Raw genomic sequence first — 20,449 nt, 5'->3', positions numbered from 1 at the left:
ATATGTAAATCTAGTATCCTTAGTTTTCCATGCTTATGAAAGCAGTGAAATTAAGCCTTTGGATTAGAAGGTTTGTAACTGAAACAGTTATACTGCACAATGGCTCTATGGAGGAATGGTATTGGATACTGAAGATTCCAAAGCCTAATTGAGAGAGGGCATTGTCTCTAGTGGTTACCACGGGGAACAGGATAGGAATTGTGCAAAATATCATTAGCAAAACCAAAACTCAGTTCAAGTTGATCGGTGTTTTTCCAAGATGAAATGTCATGGGGGTGGAGGATGAAGTGCAGGTTTGGAGGAAAGAAATGGATCAGGAATAGAGAACCAAGATTTGTGAGCTGTCAGACTAGAAGACATGTGACTGCATGAGATCAGCTAGACAAAGCATGCAGAAGGCAAAAAAGAAAGGACCAAGGACAGAGCCTCTTAAGATTTTTCACAGAAAGGGGGGAAACAAGAAGAGAGGAGGAGCCCCTCCTTAAGGAAACACTGAGGCAGCCAAAGGTACAGGAGAACCAGGAGGGGATGGTGACATGAAAGCCAAAGCAGGTAAAAAATTCTAGGAACAGGGTGTGATCACTTACAAATCTACATTTCTATAACTCCCAGAAGTAGGAATGAACTCCTGAGTTGACATGGCTGAGCAGTTTGGGACAAGTAACAATTTAATAATAAAAAGAAAAGGAGTACTTGTGGCACCTTGGAGACTAACAAATTTATTTGAGCGTAAGCTTTCGTGAGCTACAGCTCACTGCATCCGATGAAGTGAGCTGTAGCTCACAAAAGCTTATGCTCAAATAAATTGGTTAGTCTCTAAGGTGCCACAAGTACTCCTTTTCTTTTTGCAAATAGAGACTAACACGGCTGCTACTCTGAAACCAATTTAATAACAGGAGGAGAAGCGGAGGTAGGACGCTTGACCCTGGCAGCTGGGATTCCAAATCACATAACCTGGTTGGGGGTTCCAGATTTGCCTGAAAATCAGGGAACTCTGTTATGCCTTCAGGTTCTCAGTGCTACAATGTTTGGGTTGCTGACTGAAAGAGCTTTTTAAATTATTATTTTAAAATATCTGTTTCAATCTGAATTTTAAGGGAATATTTCTGCTGGGCTTTGCATTTGTAAAAGCAGCTTTTTACAAAATCAAGTTTTCAGGCAAATTTGAATTAAGTGCCCAATTAATGGGTTTGAGCCTCAGACCAGAGGATCAAGCCCCTTGTGTATAATTTGACTGGATATTATCTAAGGAAAGGCTCTAAAAGGTGAAAAGTATCACTGTTACCATGTTAGGTAGTGTAATATACCAAAGGCTACCTTGCCTGCTTCATACACAAGGCATGGAGTATGTAAACAGTTAAAACCCTAAAGTAACTCATCATCTTGACTATCTCAGTAATCCGTTGCTACAAGGAAACCACTTTCACATGTTGAATGTTGCCCAGAATAAATTTACTCCTTTATTACCTGCTACAGTTGAAGCCAAGTCAATACAAGCAGGGTGCACTGGCAGCCAGCCCAGTCCTTTTTGCCATTAATTTTCCTTATTAGGGGGCACAAAGTGATTGCCTTAGTGTAGTGCTATGTTTCTCTCTTTTTGTAAGATGGGGAGGACTTTTGCTGTTTCCACAGATTGAAAAAAAGGATTCAGAGACATTTCTCATGCCTGTCAAAAGGCATTTTTTAAATTATTAGTGATTCAGAACAAATTTCATCTCAATGTAAGATTTTATTTTATTGAAAAATGTGCATAAAATTCTATCTTGCTTGAAAATGAAGCATAAAGGATATGAATATGAGAGTTCAGAAAACTATTGGGGCTGTTTTTTTTCCAAAGGTGCAAAGCACCCACAGCTTTCCAACTCTTTAAATTAGGCCCATTGTGTGCACCCCTGTTCCATATTTTCAGTGTGATAGTTTGGTGAGATGGTCATTTCTCCATAGTCAAAGGATACTGTCAACTTGAAATCTCAGCATTTTTTTTTAAAAAAGTGAGTTAAGAATAACTAGGTATTATTCCTGTCTCCAAGTTGCTGCAATGGGCCACTTCCACACATCCCAGTACATTTGACTGTTCAAAACTAGGAACTGAACTCCCAGAGCATGTGACTAGGAGCCAGCCTCAGACTTACAGAAGACTGATATAGACTTTCTGCTACTTCGACAAAGGAAGCAGACAGGGAAGACCAGCATCAGGAAAGAGGGTGGATATCTCAGTATTAGCCAGCAAGGGTTACTGAAGGAGAGGGGTGTGTCTTCTTCGCTCCTGGGTGGGAAAACTATGGGTCATTAGTATCCAGTATTTTGAATTTATTTGCTCTTCTTTTGGAACTCTTACTTGAAAGTGAAGCCAGCCCTGAGAAAGGAACCTGAATTGAATGTAGATGGGAGTTTTAATCCACCTTTTCTGATGGGTGAGTTCCCCTTTCCCCACCAGCACACCGTCCCCCTCTCGTTTTTTGTGGTTTTAAATTAATATTTTCTTAATTTCTTTAGAGACTTTCTCTACCATGTTGCCATGTGAAAGAGCCACACAAACAGAGGAAAGTGACTGACCCAAACAAACAGGGGAAGAGATAATTGTGCTTTTTTCTGTTCTTTGGTATAGTAATCAGGTACATTACTAGTAACAATAGAACGTAAGGTTTGTTTGTTTGTTTTCAGACAGAAGTTCAATTTTAAGTTGATGGTGCCACTGATCCACAGGATCAGTGCTACACCCCAGCTTTTAAACAGTCTCTTGTAGGAGCCTTTTCAGTGTGGCAGACTGCCAAGGAGTCCTACTCTTCCTTCAGGATAGGCAGTGCAGCCTCACCACCTACTAGACTGATCCTCTCTGCTCCATCCTCCCCGCTTCACACGATGAGCTCTGCTGAGACAGTTCAGTTGAGACAGACACCTAGCTAGAGAACTGTGCACTCTTCAGGTACTAATCCACCCCAGCACATATTTGTAGTGACACCATACAACCTTTTCAAAATGGAGTAGAGTTTATTACATAATTGGAACACAACACTGGAAGTCCTTAGATTAGCACAGAGAAATGGAGCATAGTCCATTCTGGTCAAGCCAGACCAAACACCAGCCAAACTGTAGTGGATTCCAATTCTGTCTCTCTCTTTAGTCAGTCTGAGGAGAGAGCAGTCAGCTTTATGCGTTGTCCCCTGCTGGTCATGTCTTAGTCCTCTGTTCTTGAGCTGGGGTCTCTGCTCAGCTTCCCTGCCGAGAGGTTGGGGAACAACCTTCTTCCTCTGGATCCTTGTCTGCAAGGTGTCAATGTTCTGGTCACTGGGGATTTTTTGTTGTTTCTCTCAGATTCTGCACTGATATGGGTTGCTTTCAGCAGGTTCCAGCCAGTTCTATAACGACCTTATTCACTGCGGACCAGACAGCAAGGCATCAGCCACCCCTCATGTCCTATGCTGCCCCCAAGAGGAGACTTAACACTTTTTCCCTTCACTGGGTAGTCATGCAAAGTACAGAGGGAAACTGTACTTTGGTTTCATAAAAATATTACAGAAAATTCCCTCTTCATCACAGATGGTCAAGATATAAGATTGCAGTCAGCTCCCATTGTAAACTCTCATTTTATGTTTTTTCATGTTGTTTAGCAAAATTAGTTTGACTAAAAAAAGAAAGTGTTTATCCTGAAAGCTAAAGAGAGCCTTTCGGCAAAATTTGATCAACCTGTGTATGAAATAATTTATTTTGCTCAAAAATGGCCTATTCCTGACCCATCTGACTCCCCATATAGTTAAATCTCCTTAAAATCATGCATGAGCTATAATTGAAGAAAATAAGTTATTGTCTCAAATGTAATAATGGCTATCATGTGTGAATAAGCAACTTGTCTTCTGATAACTGACTACAGTTTAGAGACAACAGCCCGGATTCCCCTCACGTTTAACATTCACACCTGTGCAGGCAAATGCAAATTGCTTGTAAAACACTATCAAATCAGGCTGTTTTCACTGAGGTTGTGCTTGCTGTGCCCAGATCTAAATGACACAAAGTGTGACATAGGTCTGTGTGCTTGGAATTGGAGGCCTCTATTGCAGGTTTCTGGGAAATATCTAATAGCTGTCTGGCTTCTGTGTGTGTTAGCAATTGATTTTTTGCAGAATAACAGCTCTTATTTTCCACTTGGAAAGTATTGAAAATAACAGTCATGCTGTTTCTGAGCTAATTCTGAAAATTTACCTTGAAAAATGAGCCATTTAGTAACAATTCCAAGGTTTAGATTGCAACCAGGATTCCATTATCCACTCTCTCCTCACTCCCTTTACAGTATAGCACAAAAACGACTTTTGCTGTTTGCAAGGTACGGTAGATTTTCTTTAAGTTTAATGGAATTAATGTCTAACTTTTTAAATCTCTCTAACTAAAATTGGATCACCTTGATTGTAAAACTCAACAGACAATTCAATACAATTAAAAGCTAGGTAATTAAAAAAAAATGTGCAGACTTACCACAGTCATTCTCATCCTTTAGTATATAAATGGACAGTGCATAAAGTTTGCATGGCCCAGTGGACATGTTCTAAAGTTTAGGTAGGACAAGGACAAGTGGAGGAGAGAGAGGCAGCCCAAGTACCCTTTTGAAATCCATAAGTTCTTCAGGGCTATGGTGCATGAGCTCTGCAGAGTTTCTAAGCTGATTTTTTTTGGGGGGTGGGTCCTGCCTCATACTGAGAAAGAGGGACGATCAGCGAGTTATCTGAAGTGTCTATACACAAATGCAAGAAGCCTGGGAAACAAGCAGGGAGAACTGGAAGTCCTGGCACAGTCAAGGAATTATGATGTGATTGGAATAACAGAGACTTGGTGGGATAACTCACATGCCTGGAGTACTGTCATGGATGGATATAAACTGTTCAGGAAGGACAGGCAGGGCAGAAAAGGTGGGGGAGTTGCATTGTATGTAAGGGAGCAGTATGACTGCTCAGAGCTCAAGTATGAAACTGCAGAAAAACCTGAGTCTCTGGATTAAGTTTAGAAGTGTGAGTAACAAGGGTGATGTTGTGGTGGGAGTCTGCTATAGACCACCGGACCAGGGGGATGAGGTGGACGAGGCTTTCTTCCGGCAACTCACAGAAGTTACTAGATCGCAGGCCCTGGTTCTCATGGGAGACTTCAATCACCCTGATATCTGCTGGGAGAGCAATACAGCGGTGCACAGACAGTCCAGGAAGATTTTGGAAAGTGTAGGGGACAATTTCCTTGTGCAAGTGCTGGAGGAACCAACTAGGGGCAGAGCTCTTCTTGACCTGCTGCTCACAAACCGGGAAGAATTAGTAGGGGAAGCAAAAGTGGATGGGAACCTGGGAGGCAGTGACCATGAGATGGTCGAGTTCAGGATCCTGACACAGGGAAGAAAGGAGAGCAGCAGAATATGGACCCTGGACTTCAGAAAAGCAGACTTTGACTCCCTCAGGGAACTGATGGGCAGGATCCCCTGGGAGAAACACATGAGGGGGAAAGGAGTCCAGGAGAGCTGGCTGTATTTTAAAGAATCCTTTTTGAGGTTACAGGGACAAACCATCCCGATGCGTAGAAAGAATACCAAATATGGCAGGCGACCAGCTTGGCTTAACACTGAAATCCTTGCTGATCTTGAACACAAAAAGGAAGCTTACAAGAAGTGGAAGATTGAACAAATGACCAGGGAAGAGTATAAAAATATTCCTGGGACATGCAGGAGTGAAATCAGGAAGGCCAAATAACACCTGGAGTTGCAGCTAGCAAGAGATGTTAAGAGTAAAAAGAAGGGTTTCTTCAGGTATATTAGGAACAAGAAGAAAGTCAAGGAAAGTGTGGGCCCCTTACTGAATGAGGGAGGCAACCTAGTGACAGAGGATGTGGAAAAAACTAATGTACTCAATGCTTTTTTTGCCTCCGTCTTCACGAACAAGGTCAGCTCCCAGACTACTGCACTGGGCAGCACAGCATGGGGAGGAGGTGACCAGCCTTCTGTGGAGAAAGAAGTGGTTCGGGACTATTTAGAAAAGCTGGACGAGCACAAGTCCATCGGGCCGGATGCACTGCATCTGAGAGTGCTAAAGGACTTGGCGGATGTGATTGCAGAGCCATTGGCCATTATCTTTGAAAACTCATGGCGATCGGGGGAAGTCCCGGATGACTGGAAAAAGGCTAATGTAGTGCCCATCTTTAAAAAAGGGAAGGAGGAGGATCCTGGGAACTACAGGCCAGTCAGCCTCACCTCAGTCCCTGGAAAAATCATGGAGCAGGTCCTCAAGGAATCAATTCTGAGGCACTTAGAGGAGAGGAAAGTGATCAGGAACAGTCAGCATGGATTCACCAAGGGCAAGTCATGCCTGACTAATCTAATTGCCTTCTATGACGAGATAACTGGCTCTGTGGATGAGGGGAAAGCGGTGGACGTGTTGTTCCTTGACTTTAGCAAAGCTTTTGACATGGTCTCCCAGCAAGTTAAAGTAGTATGGGCTGCATGAATGGACTATAAGGTGGATAGAAAGTTGGCTAGATTGTCGGGCTCAACGGGTAGTGATCAATGGCTCCGTGTCTAGTTGGCAGCTGGTATCAAGCGGAGTGCCCCAAGGGTCGGTCCTGGGGCCGGTTTTGTTCAATATCTTCATAAATGATCTGGAGGATGTTGTGGATTGCACCCTCAGCAAGTTTGCAGATGACACTAAACTGGGAAGAGAGGTAGATACGCTGGAGGGTAGGGATAAGATACAGAGGGCCCTAGACAAATTAGAGGATTGGGCGAAAAAAAATCTGAGGTTCAGCAAGGACAAGTGCAGAGTCCTGCACTTAGGACGGAAGAATCCCATACACCGCTACAGACTAGGGACTGAGTGGCTAGGCAGCAGTTCTGCAGAAAAGGACCTAAGGGTTATAGTGGACGAGAAGCTGGATATGAGTCAACAGTGTGCCCTTGTTACCAAGACGGCCAATGGCATTTTGGGATGTATATGTGGGGGCATTGCCAGCAGATCGAGGGACGTGATCGTTCCCCTCTATTCAACATTGGCGAGGCCTCTTCTGGAGTACTGTGTCCAGTTTTGGGCCCCACACTACAAGAAGGATGTGGAGAAATTGGAAAGAGTCCAGCGAAGGGCAACAAAAATGATTAGGGGACTGGAACTCATGACTTATGAGGAGAGGCTGAGGGAATTGGGATTGTTTAGTCTGCGGAAGAGAAGAATGAGGGGGGATTTGATAGCTGCTTTCAACTACCTGAAAAGGCTTTCCAAAGAGGATGGATCTAGACTGTTCTCAGTGGTAGCTGATGACAGAAGGAGGAGTAATGGTCTCAAGTTGCAGTGGGGGAGATTTAGGTTGGATATTAGGAAAAACTTTTTCACTAGGTGGGTGGTGAAACACTGGAATGCGTTACCTAGGGAGGTGGTGGAATCTCCTTCCTTACATATTTTTAAGGTCAGGCTTGACAAAGCCCTGGCTGCGATGATTTAGTTGGGGTTGGTCCTGCTTTGAGCAGGGGGTTGGACTAGATGACCTCCTGAGGTCCCTTCCAATCCTGATATTCTGTGATTCTATGTAGTGCTTATAAAGTCTGTATTGACCCCATATATTTTAAAGAATAAGTAAATTAACAGATGAGAAACTTCATTGTCTTCAAATTAAGTTTATTACTATCCATAGACACCAAAAAACTTTGCACTCACAAAGCACAGCTTCCCCACCCCCCAAAAGCTTTAAAATTACGAGCAAGATCAATTGAGGGAAGAGACAAATACTTGGATGTCTTGCCTTTCATTGTAGGGGCCAAAGAGTTAAAAAAAAAAAAAAAAATCTTTCATTTGAACTTACCCCCACCTCCAGACCCAGGCCATAACCAGAGTGCCACTAGAGGGCGTAAAGCTCAGCATATTCCCCCCACCCAGCCACCCGCACCTATTGGTGCAATGTATTTTATCTCTGCCTCTCAGGGACCTACTGGGGAGGCCCCAGCTCAGTGACAACAAGTAAGATTCCAGCAACAGTAGGAACAACAGCAATTGTGTGTTCAGAGACACAACTGATGTTCGCACAGCTAACATTCTGTGAACTGTTGCTAAGGGCAGAGAGGCCGGAAGAGATGGTAGGGACCTGGTTTTGGTTTAACAGTCTGGGTGGAAGGACAGCAGAGACAAATTGAAGGATCGGTATAGCTGAAAAATAAGGGGTAGGCCCTCTCTTAGGTTATGTCTATACTATGGGGATTATAGAGGCATGGCTCTGGTGCTGTAACTACGCTGGAATAACCCTGCAGAGTATATGCAGCCTATAGCGACAGTCAATACTGGAATACCACTTCCCCAAGTGATGTAGCTACGTTGTTGGAAGCATTCTTCCGTCAACCTAGCTGCCTTTACAGAGGGGGTTAGGTCAGCATACATATGGCATTCAGGGGTGTGAATTATTTACACCCCGAGCACCATAACCTACATTGTAAGGCCTGAGTTGGATCCTCTAGGGTGAAGACCTGGTAAGAGACCTTGAAAGTGGGTTTTAATTGAAGCTCTTAGCATTGAGCACCCAGTTATTTTGCTGACTGGGCCCTTACCCTTAAATCTACACTTGTGGGATGGTGGCTACTTCCAAAGGGAAAGGGGGAAATAGCATTGGGTGAATGGGTAAGACTTGATTTTAAAAAAAGGAAAGAAAGTGAAGGATTTAGAAGGTAGCCAGGAATAGAGTAGGGGTAAATAAATAGGGCTGGAAAAATGTTTTCTCCCACTTTTTTTTGTTTGTGTGTTGTCTAATTTCAGAGGTGCCTAGCGCTCATGGCTATGGATGAATTGGAGCTCTGAGTGCTCAGCAACTCTTCAGGGGTGAGAACTGGAACTTAAGTATATCTTTGGGTGCTGTATAAATAATAGCTAAATAATATGGAACATGGGAGCTGAACAACAATTTGTTAAATCAGCTTTACCAACACAAGAAATAGATATGGCCTCAGAGGTAAACAGAATTATAAATAACTTTGTTCTTTGGCCCTTTGGCCATATTGATTGCATTACAAATAATCTGGATCATGCAATCAACATTTCTAGTTAAATCAAATGACAGTAAAATTGCCCTGTGATTATACTGTATGTCCCCTTTGCTGTTGTATTGGGAAAGTAGACCACCAACTGCACACAATTTTCTGTTGAGCACACTACTTGTTTCCTATGTGCAACTGAAATTGTTTTTGCTTGTTTCTGTGTTTAGTGATTGTCCAGATCTTCTTATTGTTTGTTTCAGTTGCCAGTGCCACTCATTTCTACGAATATAATAGTCATTTTCAAACCAATTTATCAGACTATAACTATCAAGTCAATGTATCTTTTTCTATCAAAAGAAAAGTGCCTTGCTTTAAATTACTCTCCAACGGCAAACATGATCATATTGTTCTACCCTTTTTCCACTCCCCCTCCCTTGCTCTCTTTCCGCACACTGCCCTGAGGTTCCTCTTAGACTTTTCTTCTCATTTACAGCAGTCTTAGTCACAGGAAGAAACTTCCTTTCTACAAGCAGCAAAAAGGACTATAATATAAATGTTTGGCTTACATTTTAATACTCAAAAGCTGCCAATAATCAATCTCCAGACTAGATTAATAGGATTTAATTGCTTGGAAAATTAATTAATTTCTCTCTTATTTTTGCTAGGATCTTTGACAGAGATGTGAGCAATTTTTAGTTAAAATCACCCCAACGGAACAAAACTTTAGCTGGGGCAGTTTTCCACTACTTTTTTTTTTTTCTCCCAGTGGTCTCTGAACTCCATTGCTGCATCAGTGTGGAGGCTCTTGTGTGAACCTTGTGCTTTCATCCAGTACAAGGCAAAAACGAGAATTATGTAAATGACCGAAGAGTAGCAGAGTGATGTCTAATTCAAGGCTGCAGATTTTAAAAGCTGTGCATGATACACTTATGTGATTTTATGATCCAGAGACATGCCATAAATTAAGGAAAGCAATAAGGTGTTTTTTCACCTCCAAAAAAATGTTGCGCCAGCAAGTGCATCTGACAGAAAATAGAAGCTTGTTTGCATGATTTTATCATGTTGTTATAGGGCTATTCAATAACAATAAATTACCTTTGAGCATATTTGGCTGGTACTATAAAAAGATAAAAGATCAGTTTGATAGGTAGTAGAAAGGCTTCTCATTAAGTTTAACATTCAGACATTGTATCATTCAATGACAACAGAAGATGAAATTCAAGGAACTATTCTGAAATGTATGTGTATGGGTTACCTATGAAGTAACAGAGGATACTTGAGACATTGTGAGATTCTCATACCCTGAACAGAACTCTGACCTACCATGGCCCCTACTTAAATTGCTTAGGTTAGGAAATAATACTGTAACCATCATTTTGTTGGTTCTAAATCTGCCCATTAGGGGCTAGATCCACAAAGGGATTTAGGTCCCTAACAGCCACTTTAGGTGCTTAAGTCCAAAATTTAGACCTTGAAACCTCCACTCATCTGCTGCATAAACCTGTAGGTGCCTAAAATCCTGAGGATTTTATAGCCCACTTGTTGGGGCACTTTCCTGGGATGTGGGAGATCAAGTTCCTGTTCTAATGACTTTAATTTGTACAGAGTCCAATGATTTCAACAAGAGAGACCCACCCCAGTCTATTACCTTCCAAGTAGTTAAGGCACCCTCCTGAGGGGTAGAAGATGCTGATTCAAATCTCTGCTCCACAACGGGCAGAGGTGGGAATTGAACCCAGGTCTCCCACATACTGAATGAGCACCGTAACAATTGGGCTAAAGGTTTTAAGGAGAAGCTTCAGCCATGGAATCACTTCCATTTTTTTTGTGGGAAAGGACCTAACTCCAAGGGTGGGTTCATGGCTGTGAATCCTGAGTGGAGTTAGGCACCTAAATCCCTTTGAGGGGTGGGGCTTAGGTTGTGCCTCTCTCCTTGGCATTTCCTGTTGGGTAGCACATGCAGCTCCCTGTTCAGTGTGCTGGCTTTTGTGGATCCCATTCTTAGGTGCCTAACTCTTTTCAGGCATTGTATAGGGCAGGGATCGGCTACCTCTGGCACGCGGCCTGTCAGGGAAATCCGCTGGCGGACTGGGCTGGTTTGTTTGCCTGCAGCGTCCGCAGGTTCGGCCAATCGCAGCTCCCACTCTCCGTGGTTCGCAGTTACAGACCAATGGGGGGCTGTGGGAAGCAGCGAACCACGGCCAGTGAGAGCTGCGATCAGCCGAACCTGCGGATGCTGCAGGTAAACAAACCGTCCCGGCCCGTCAGTGGATTTCCCTGACTGGCTGTGTGCCAAAGGTTGCCAGTCCCTGGTATTGGGGAGCCTAACTTGGGGCTGTGGATTCCATTAGGTGGCAGGATGCCTAAATGTTACACTTAGTATTGCAGTGCCCAGATCCCTTTTGGATGTAGCCCCAGCTGTCTGGTTTTATTTTTCCTTCTGCTGTCTGAATTAATAGCAAGAATCTGTTCTGAAACACTAGTTTATCCCTGTATATCTTCACATGCCTGGTCAGTTTGCTGCACATGAACCTGTTAAAAGGCATGAGTAAAAAGACAGCATGAGGCATATGAAAGTGCAACAATTTGTGTGAAATGGGATGGCAAATTGTTCAACTAATTGGGTATGTCACCCCTCTTTACCCATACAAGGTCTACTCAGAGTTTTCAAGAGAAATAACTCCAGGTGTTACTCCTTGGGGTGTGGAATGATAAACTAGTGTTTTAGCAGGATTATCACAGCATAAACAGGATAGTGTCAGAGAAACAACTGATGTGTCAAATACACAATTTGCATGAAATTAAAAAATATCAACTTTTATAAAACTCCCTGCTGCAGGGCATCATTACAATAAATAACTTGTTGTTTTTATTTGTTCCTGGAGACACAATCCCAGTCTTAAAAAGCATAAAAAGCTCAAATTTCAATGAGATCATAAATGTATGTGACTAAGAATACAACCTGCAGTTACATTAACATTAGTTAGGCTAAAACTATGACTATCCTGTTTCAAGGCATATATTGAACACTGTCTGTGAGCAGGGGAAAGTTCCTGCCTCTCCCCCGAATAATGCAGTGTTATACAAGTAAATTGATTATAGAAATTTTGTATTCCTATAATGTGGCTGGCATTGTTCACTCTCAGAATCTACAGTTTTTGGTGAACCATTGTGAGTTCCTACCTCCAGTATGGCAATCGCTGGGGTTTTTTTTTTAAGTCATCAAACAAAAGTCTTGACTGCTCTGTTTTACTACAAATGGCATCTTTCCACAAATATAATATTATTTAGCCCTGGTGGTCTGACCAAATCCCAGAATGGATAATTGTCCAGAGTCGACAGAGTGTTCAGCAGTCAATTTAGTGGGTCTTCACTAGACACGCTAAATTGACCCCCAGTGGATCGATTGCCACAAGTCGATCTCCCAGTAAGAGGAGACAAGCCCTTACCCTAATACTGTATTCAAATTGTAATGTAGCACTCTTTCATTAACCACTTTCTTATGTTTGCAAGACAACAACAACAAACATCAAAAACCAGTGTTCTGCATATTAGTTCTGTTACACACTGGGTGAAATATTTACCAATACAGAAAGAAGTCTGGTATTTTATCTTATAAAAATAATAACTTGGAAAACATTTAACTCTCATTATGTCTTTTGTTTTAACTTTTTTGTTTTTTGTCTCTTTGCTTTGTCTTCATTTATTTATCTAGCGGTGCCCCTCTATTGTGTGAGAGTGTGGGGGAAGTAGAGAGACAAGGTGGATGATGTAATGTCCTTTATTGGACCAACTTCTTTTCGTGAGAGAGACAAACTTTCGAGCCACACAGAGCTCTTCCTCAGGGAATAGCTAAATGTTATTGCCATATTCCTTTCAAGAGATGGGTGAAATTTTTCAGACAAAACTTTTTTCATCCAAAAAAATACAGATTTGGGTTTAGTGCAACATATTGTGAATTTGTGTTGAATTCACCAAATTGTATCAACTGGAGAAAAAAATTACAAACAATTTAAAACATTTTGTTTTGATATTTTTAATTCAAAATAACTTTGTTTTGAATTTATTTCAATTTTATTTTTAAAAAGGTTTAACAAAACTTGAATGGGATGAAATATTTAGCTTTAGGACAAAGAAAACATTTAGTTTGATCCAAATTTTTTTTTTTCCAGTTTGGTAGCCAAACTGAAAAATCCGTTATTGGTACAGCTCTGTTCCATCTCCATCTCCCTCTTTTGCAATTGCATGGAAGGACTCACTGGCAGGTTAGTTGTGTTGCTGCAGTGGGCATAAGGATGCGTTAGCTCCAGCCCCCAGCATGGGTGTAAAGAATCACAGCAATATGGTTAAGGACATTAGGGAACAATTTCTGTTCACTTTGTATCTAAACAGTTTTTGTTTTTTTAAATGGACTCCTCTCTAGAGAGCGGAACAAATGTTGCACCCAACTTCAAGGATGATCTACTTTTCTCTTAGGCTATGGAACCTGGACAGAGGGATCAGAGTTTCCTCACCTCATCTTAATTTGGAGTGGAAATACTTTTTCCACTATCACAGCAGTTGAGGAAAAACATCTCTGGAAGATTTGTCATGTGAGCTATTGGTTTAAGTTGTGGTATAAAATTCAGAAGGTCAGAGGAGTTCTTTCTCGCCATCATTAAAATACATACTCTCTCAGTTGTGCATCTTCTGCACAACACGGCAACTCTTCCATCCCAAGCAGGGACTATAATTTTGATTCCAGAGCTACCTTTTTCCCTCCACTTTTTATAATACAGGACTGATGCATAATGTGGGTTCCCTTGGCTAATTCCCTAGCTATAGAACTAGCTATGGAAATCATTTAATAGCTGCAGAGTACTAATTTGTGAGAGAACTTGTCATTTAAAAGACTGCTAAATTATGTTATTAGAAGAGCTCAGTGACATTATTTAAAGGCCTTCTTAATTAGCATTTTGCTCTACAATAATATTCAGTTTGTGAACAACAAGTGGTTATTACTGTCACTGACTTTCTATCCATTTTAGGAAAATGTGCTGCAAAATTCGTTTAGAGTTTCTACTAAAATCACTCCTAAAATGCTTTGGAATTCAAGAAGTAGTATTTCTCTGTACAGGTTCAAGTTTATGTGATTCCAAATGAACAACCCTGGCACATGTATTAAAGACCTTTTTCTTCTTTTTTTTAAGCTGTCTGGTTTCTCATGTTCACATGGAGCAGATATATAAACAGCTACAAATGCTATGGGTTTTTATCTGGAAAATAAAATGGTGAAAGTGAGTCATCCTGCCATGTTTGTGCTCTGTGTTCTCCTCAAAAACAGATCTGTCATTTGTGTGGCTTCTCCCACATAAGGCTCCATTTATCCATAATTCAAAGGTCATATAATTAAAACTTGATTCTCAAGGTGAAATACAGAGTATATGTGCAAAAACTGGATAGCCAATAATATCCAAGTATTATCCAGATCAAGTTGCATGGAAAGGACCATTCCTGTAGTACCAAAACATTATTTGCATTTAGTCAGGTTATCTCACTGGTGTTGGCATGTTGATAGTTGGCGTATTGGTATTCACAACAACAAATTATTTTCCTGAAAATAATTGCTTGAGGTTGTATGAGCTACAGTTTCACTAACATACAGCCTTATTGCCACTGAAAGAGGGTGAAAAAGAATCTTTGGTACATTAAAAACAAAAAAGCTTTTCTCAGTCTCAGATCTTGCAGTTTCTGTTGTGATGGTGGGTATCTTAAAATCTTAAAAGTTCCAAGTTTCACTATTGTTAGAGAGAGCCCAAAGTGTTCTGAGTCACATCTGGCCAGGAAGAACTTTGAGTCTACATGATTAAGGTAGCTGGCCACGATCCACTAGAAAAGAATATTCAGTTTTATAGATTTAACCCCGTTCTATTAAATATTACCCAAATATGAAACTATGGTGTGTGATAACAGAGAAGAAACTGGAATGGTTGATAGAATTTGAGGACAGTAAATTATTAGGTGCTCTCTGGTTAGACATAGGGGCTCTTTGGGGGCTGAGAGAGGAAGGGATAGACCTGGGAACGTGAGGGCAAAGGAACAGGATTTAGCTCACTTTGTAGGAAGTAGGGTGAGGGAGAAAGGATGCCTCATACCTGGGATAAAATTAGGATACCTGCATGATTTGTTTCAAGATTTAACTGAAGCTGCAAACATTGTGATTCGTGGTAATGGGAAAAAATCACAGACTTGCTGTCTGAGTTTGTAGCTAAATTACCACTCTTATCACAGATATCTAAATAGCTCCCTGTTCAGAGGGAACTTACTTTTTTTCCATGAAAACATTTAGCCCATCTCAAGTGGCCAGCCTCTTAAAAATATGAAGACTATTTGTGGGCTAGAGTGTTGCACGCACAGACACCTAAATTTGTAAGGCTGTCATTGACTGTTGTGTAACCCAGTGGTGAATACGTAGTACAGTTTCCTCTCTTTGCTGACCCACAGAGGATGTGAGATTTTACAACTACCAGTAACAGCATGTTGACTCTGTAACTTAAGCTGTAGTTGCTCATGTGTTTAGCTCTCAAGGTTCCCTTGTTCAATATGTGGTGTGTTGGCTAAGAAAACCGCTGTCATAATTGCTTGCAGGTGGAGCGGTTTGAAAACATAATTACCTCTTGTTTAGGGAGCTGCTCATTTTAAAGACAAAGGTATTTTTTGCTTTTTTTTTCTTTTGACTATCTTCCTGGTAAAGTGAGCTCAGTTTAGATGAGGAAATGTAGCAAGTAAATTAGGGTTTCATACAATGGAACTTCCCTGAGCTAGAGAGCTTGTAATACTTTAAGTATTTTATCATAATGAATTTATTTGGTATTCTCTTTAATAGCAGTATCATCATAATGACTGTATTTAGTACTGATGGAGAGGAATATTTACTTGCATAGAAGTTTCATTTTAATCTGATGTTAGGAAAATATATCATTAAAATAAACTGCTTCTGTGCACTGATTTCAGATATCTAAATAACAAGATAACTTTATTTGAACATGGAGACCTTAATTCTGTCTGTCTGTGTCTCTCTCTCTCTCTCTCTCTTTTTTTTCATGTACTGTAGTCTATAGGGTAGTTTCCAGAGGCAGACAACTTGCCTAAATATGTTTTCACCAACAACAGATAAGTCTTTTTCTATGTGGCTGTCCCACTCAATCTTCAGTTGCCAGGTCTCCTTTACTACCGTTTATTGCTCTCTTGCTCATTGCTAGAATTAAACAGGGCTGGTGGAAAGTATGAAACAAGGAGCTGTTGAAACATGGGTTTTAAAATAATTTATGTCTACATAGGACCAGATTATGATTGCCTTACTCATGTTGAATATGACCTTATTCTGCAAGTAGTTCTAGTGAAATTAATGTGACAACTTGTGCAGTAAGGTACTGTTTTGAAGAGAGTAAGCAAAGGTGACGCATGGGGGGACATGGGGAGGGCGCTGTCATGTCCCCCCCCCCCCCACGCACTCCCCGATTTGTGGCTTGGCTTGTAGGAAGCAAGCTCATACTGACTGAGCATGCTCAGTGACATTGCTGAAGCTGGCTGCCCTCACTCTGTCCCCTCCCCCATGGCGCCCCCAATTATCAGCAGGCACAGATTGTCTCTGAGAGTAGAATCTGACTTATACTGAACATTTTCATACGCATTCATCTGGCTGACTGGAAATTTCCAGCACTGGAGGGATAAGGAGATATCTCAACCTTGCATTATTTTTGATGAAAATTACTTGAACTAGACATTTTTATTATTTTTGTCAAAGAATGCAACCTCTGAGCCACCTTAGAGTGAATAACAATGTTTGAAAAAAAATGTACTTTGGTATAATTAAGTAACAGGATAGATGAAGATGTATATGGTTTTTCTACTGTTCAAGTTCTTAAATGTGTCCACTGCTAGGATTGCCAGGCGTCCAGTTTTTGACCGGAATGCCCAGTCAAAAAGGGAAGTTGGTGGCTCTGGTTGGCACTGCCGACCGGGCCGTTAAAAGTCTGGTTGGTTGCGCAGTGGGAGCCCAGAGCTAAGGCAGGCTCCCTGGCTCCACGTGGCTCTGGGAAGCGGCTGGCAGGTCCTTGCAGCCCCGGGAGCGTGGGCGACCAAGGAGGCTGTGCAGGCTACCCCTGCCCCTAGTGCGATTTGAAAGTTGACAACCCTATCCGCTGCCATAGTGCCTGAACTTCGCTATTCACACTTGAGAGTTCAGCAGAAAACAAAATTCTGATCCTGAATTCAAATGCAAGTATGAGTAAGAAAGGAATTGCTTTTTAATAATTTTATCTTAAAATATATTAATATTATATTGATGATCTGACCCTTCTTTCTAGCATTTGGATCTTATATATATTTTAGTACAAACGTTTTGCAATTTGTATTTAAAATGAGACAGTTTTGGAAATTAGTGTTCGTAGTAGGAAGGTGGTGATAGGAAGGTTGATTGTCCAGAGTGTAAAATGAAGTGTGGAAGTAGGCAATGCAGTGGACATAGGGGTTGGGGTGTTGGGCCTATCTGTCAACATTTTTATTGGGCAAGACACAGTGAGTACCAATTTCCTTCTTGGGCTGCAGGGTGAGAGATTTCTGTACAAAACAAATCATGCTTAGGAGAGAATGTAAGAGGTACAGGAGCAGTTATAGCCGCTTCTGTTATTTCTCAGTCTCTTCCAACTCCTTTTGCCCTTCAGCTTTCTTCTTTCTCCTTGTTTTTCTTTTCCCTTCATCCCCCTTTTTAGTCATTTTTCCTTCTATCAGTTTGGTTCCCCATTCTTTTTATCCTCTCTCCTATCATCTTCTTTCTACTTTTGTTTCTCTGGTTATACTTTTCTCTATTCCTCTCCCATTCTTTCCCCCCTTCTTTCATCTTTACGTCTATTAATGCCTTTGCTTCTTTTAAAACATTCTTACTATAGTTACTACTGGTCCACTGGTGGTTCTGCTTTACGGGCTCTTCCATAGGCTCTTCCATAGGCAGCACTTTTTTGACAGGAGGCAACTACTTTCTGAAGTGTCAATTCAGCAAAGCGGACTAATGAACTAGCATCAGCAAAGAGGAAACTGCAGTGAGGATATTTTAAAAGCAGAGTCTTTTGAAGGTAGAAGTGAATGGGAAAGAAGACAAGGCATTTGCAAGAATCACTACAGCCCCACTTCGCCATAAATAAAATTAAGGACATTGCTTGCAAAAACAGGATGGCAGCACTGTTTCCCATGCAACTTAAGTCTTCAAAGGGACCCTTGTTTGACATCTCATCAAACTCTACCCTTTGAGATACAGTATTTGATGATGCTGATCATCCTCAGGCCAAGTTCTCAGAAATGAATGATGAGATTAAATAATTGCATCTATCTTCATAGTCTTAAACACTGTGCATTTATTTTTGCTTCATATTCTGATAAGTTTTTTCTCTTTGCCATACCATTTTCATTCTCAGTAACTGCATTATAATTTATGTTTAAGATGGTCTTTACAATAGAAAAATGTGTGATAAATATGTTCTTACTTATTTCTTTGGCAGAAGACCCATAAATCAGCAATGAAAATAAGATTTCAGAGCATATATTAAGAAAGCCTTCACCTATTTAGCACCTATGAAGTGCTTGAGTGGCTGGTAGGGAGCTGACACCCAGCTACCACAAGAAGACTACCTCTTGCTGGAGGCAGGGGGTAAGAAGGTGACTCGCAGTCCTGGGTACCCCAAGAACTGTCACCGTGTCCAAATAACATTCTTGGAGAGTAAAGTCCTTTGTCTCCCCACAGATGTTACCACATGGATAGTGGCTATGAAAGCTTCCTGAGCTCCTGTCTATGCTTCAGATGCTACAGCAACACAGATGTTCCGCTGTAGCATTCAGTGTGGACACTACCTGTGCCCATTGCTGTAGTTAATCCACCTCGCTAAGAGGCATTGACCTAGTGCTGTCTACACAGGGACTTAAGTCAGCTTAGCAGTACTGCTCAGGGATGTGAATTTTTCACACCTCTGACTGTCATAGTTAAACTGACCTAATTTTCTAGAGTAGGCCAGACTTCAGGCTGTCATACTGTTGTGCCTCATTCCTGTTCTAGAGGCTCCACCTCTAGGAGACACCCACACAGGCTTCATTTGGTTCCAGGCGAAAGAAAACTCTTAACCCCTCTAAAGATTGCACGCATACACCCTCCTCATGGGTGCTTATCCTCCTAGTGGACTTGAGGAGGAGGGCTCTGTAGCTGATCGGTTGGACAGAAAGGAGCAGTATATGCCTTATGCTCATTGGCTCCCATACAGTTAAGTAGGGAGGGCTTATAAGCCCTCCCCCGGGCCTGGGGCACCATTCTGTGCCGGGAAAAAAAGTCCCCCCTTCCCTTCTTTGGGATTAGAATGGGGTTGAGTTTTAGGGCCTTGCTGTAGGTATCATGCTAGTTGCCCTTTAGGGACTGTGAAGGAATCTTTCCCACATTGCCTGATTCATTGGGACAGGATGGGTTTTTTTCATCTTTCTTTCAGCAGCCCAGGGGGACCTGGTGAGTAGGTTAGATTGTAAAATTCACATTGTCCCAACTTGATTGGTGCCCAATTCAGGTACTCAATCAACAGGAGATCTGGTTCCCTAATAAACTGGAATTGATAGCAGAATTAGGGGAAGGCATCTCCTAAAGAAGGTGGGGTATGGCAGTGAGCTTCCTAATATCTGGAACAGTGAGGAGACAACCCCCTTTCCCCCGCCTTCAAGGGAGACGTTCTTAATGTTGGAAGCAGGAGTGCTGCAACAAAGACCAGAGAGCAGTTCATGAGCGGGAAAACAAGAGTATATATAGCATTGGTCCAAAAAAGGATTTGCTAATTTGTCAGTTTTCTGCTACAAGAGAATATAAATATTCAGAATTTTAAATTGAAATATAGTAGAACACCTTTTTACAAACTAATTTGGGATTAAGGAGTTCAAACTCTAAAATAGTTTGTTAAATTCAACACCTCAACATTCTTTTAGGTATTGTGTTTAAGTTGTAGTATGGTGCATTGCATCACTTTTCTCTTGTCCTTCAAATCACAGCAAAGCAATTTCCAGTGCGCTGAAGGCATTGGAATGTGAAGAGATGTTGACTTGTTCTTCATCAACATCACTGTCGTTATGTGGGTTGGTTTTTTTTTCTTTTCTTTTTTTCCCCCTCCTGCCAGGAACAATGGTTCATATAACCGATATCATAAAATCAGGGTTCTACTGTACACTGTTTTGTACCTGGACTCTATTATTTTGTAGAGGTTGGGAGCCCCATAAAAAATCAAAAAACAAAGGTAGAGTTCAAAATAAGTTCCTTCTTTCAGTTTGTGTTTATTTTAGCAGTAAAAAGTTTAACATCTCCATTTCACAGTTACATGCTTATAAATTCTGAGAGTTATAGAAGAAAAGGTCAGTCTTGTTCCATTAATAAATAAAGATACAAAATTAATTTGATCTTTTTACTGATAAAAA

The 20,449-nt window shown here is 41.3% G+C and overlaps 1 protein-coding gene across 8 annotated transcripts in view; it reads left to right on the top strand.

Moving 5' to 3' along the window:
* DMD (dystrophin) overlaps positions 1-20,449 on the top strand; it is a 1,912,888-nt gene that overhangs the window by 1,172,262 nt on the left and 720,177 nt on the right. The window lies entirely within an intron of this gene.

This window comes from Chelonia mydas, chromosome 1 (genome assembly GCF_015237465.2).
Source record: "Chelonia mydas isolate rCheMyd1 chromosome 1, rCheMyd1.pri.v2, whole genome shotgun sequence".
NCBI lineage: Eukaryota > Metazoa > Chordata > Testudines > Cheloniidae > Chelonia > Chelonia mydas.
This window is presented reverse-complemented; position numbering and strand designations above follow the sequence as displayed.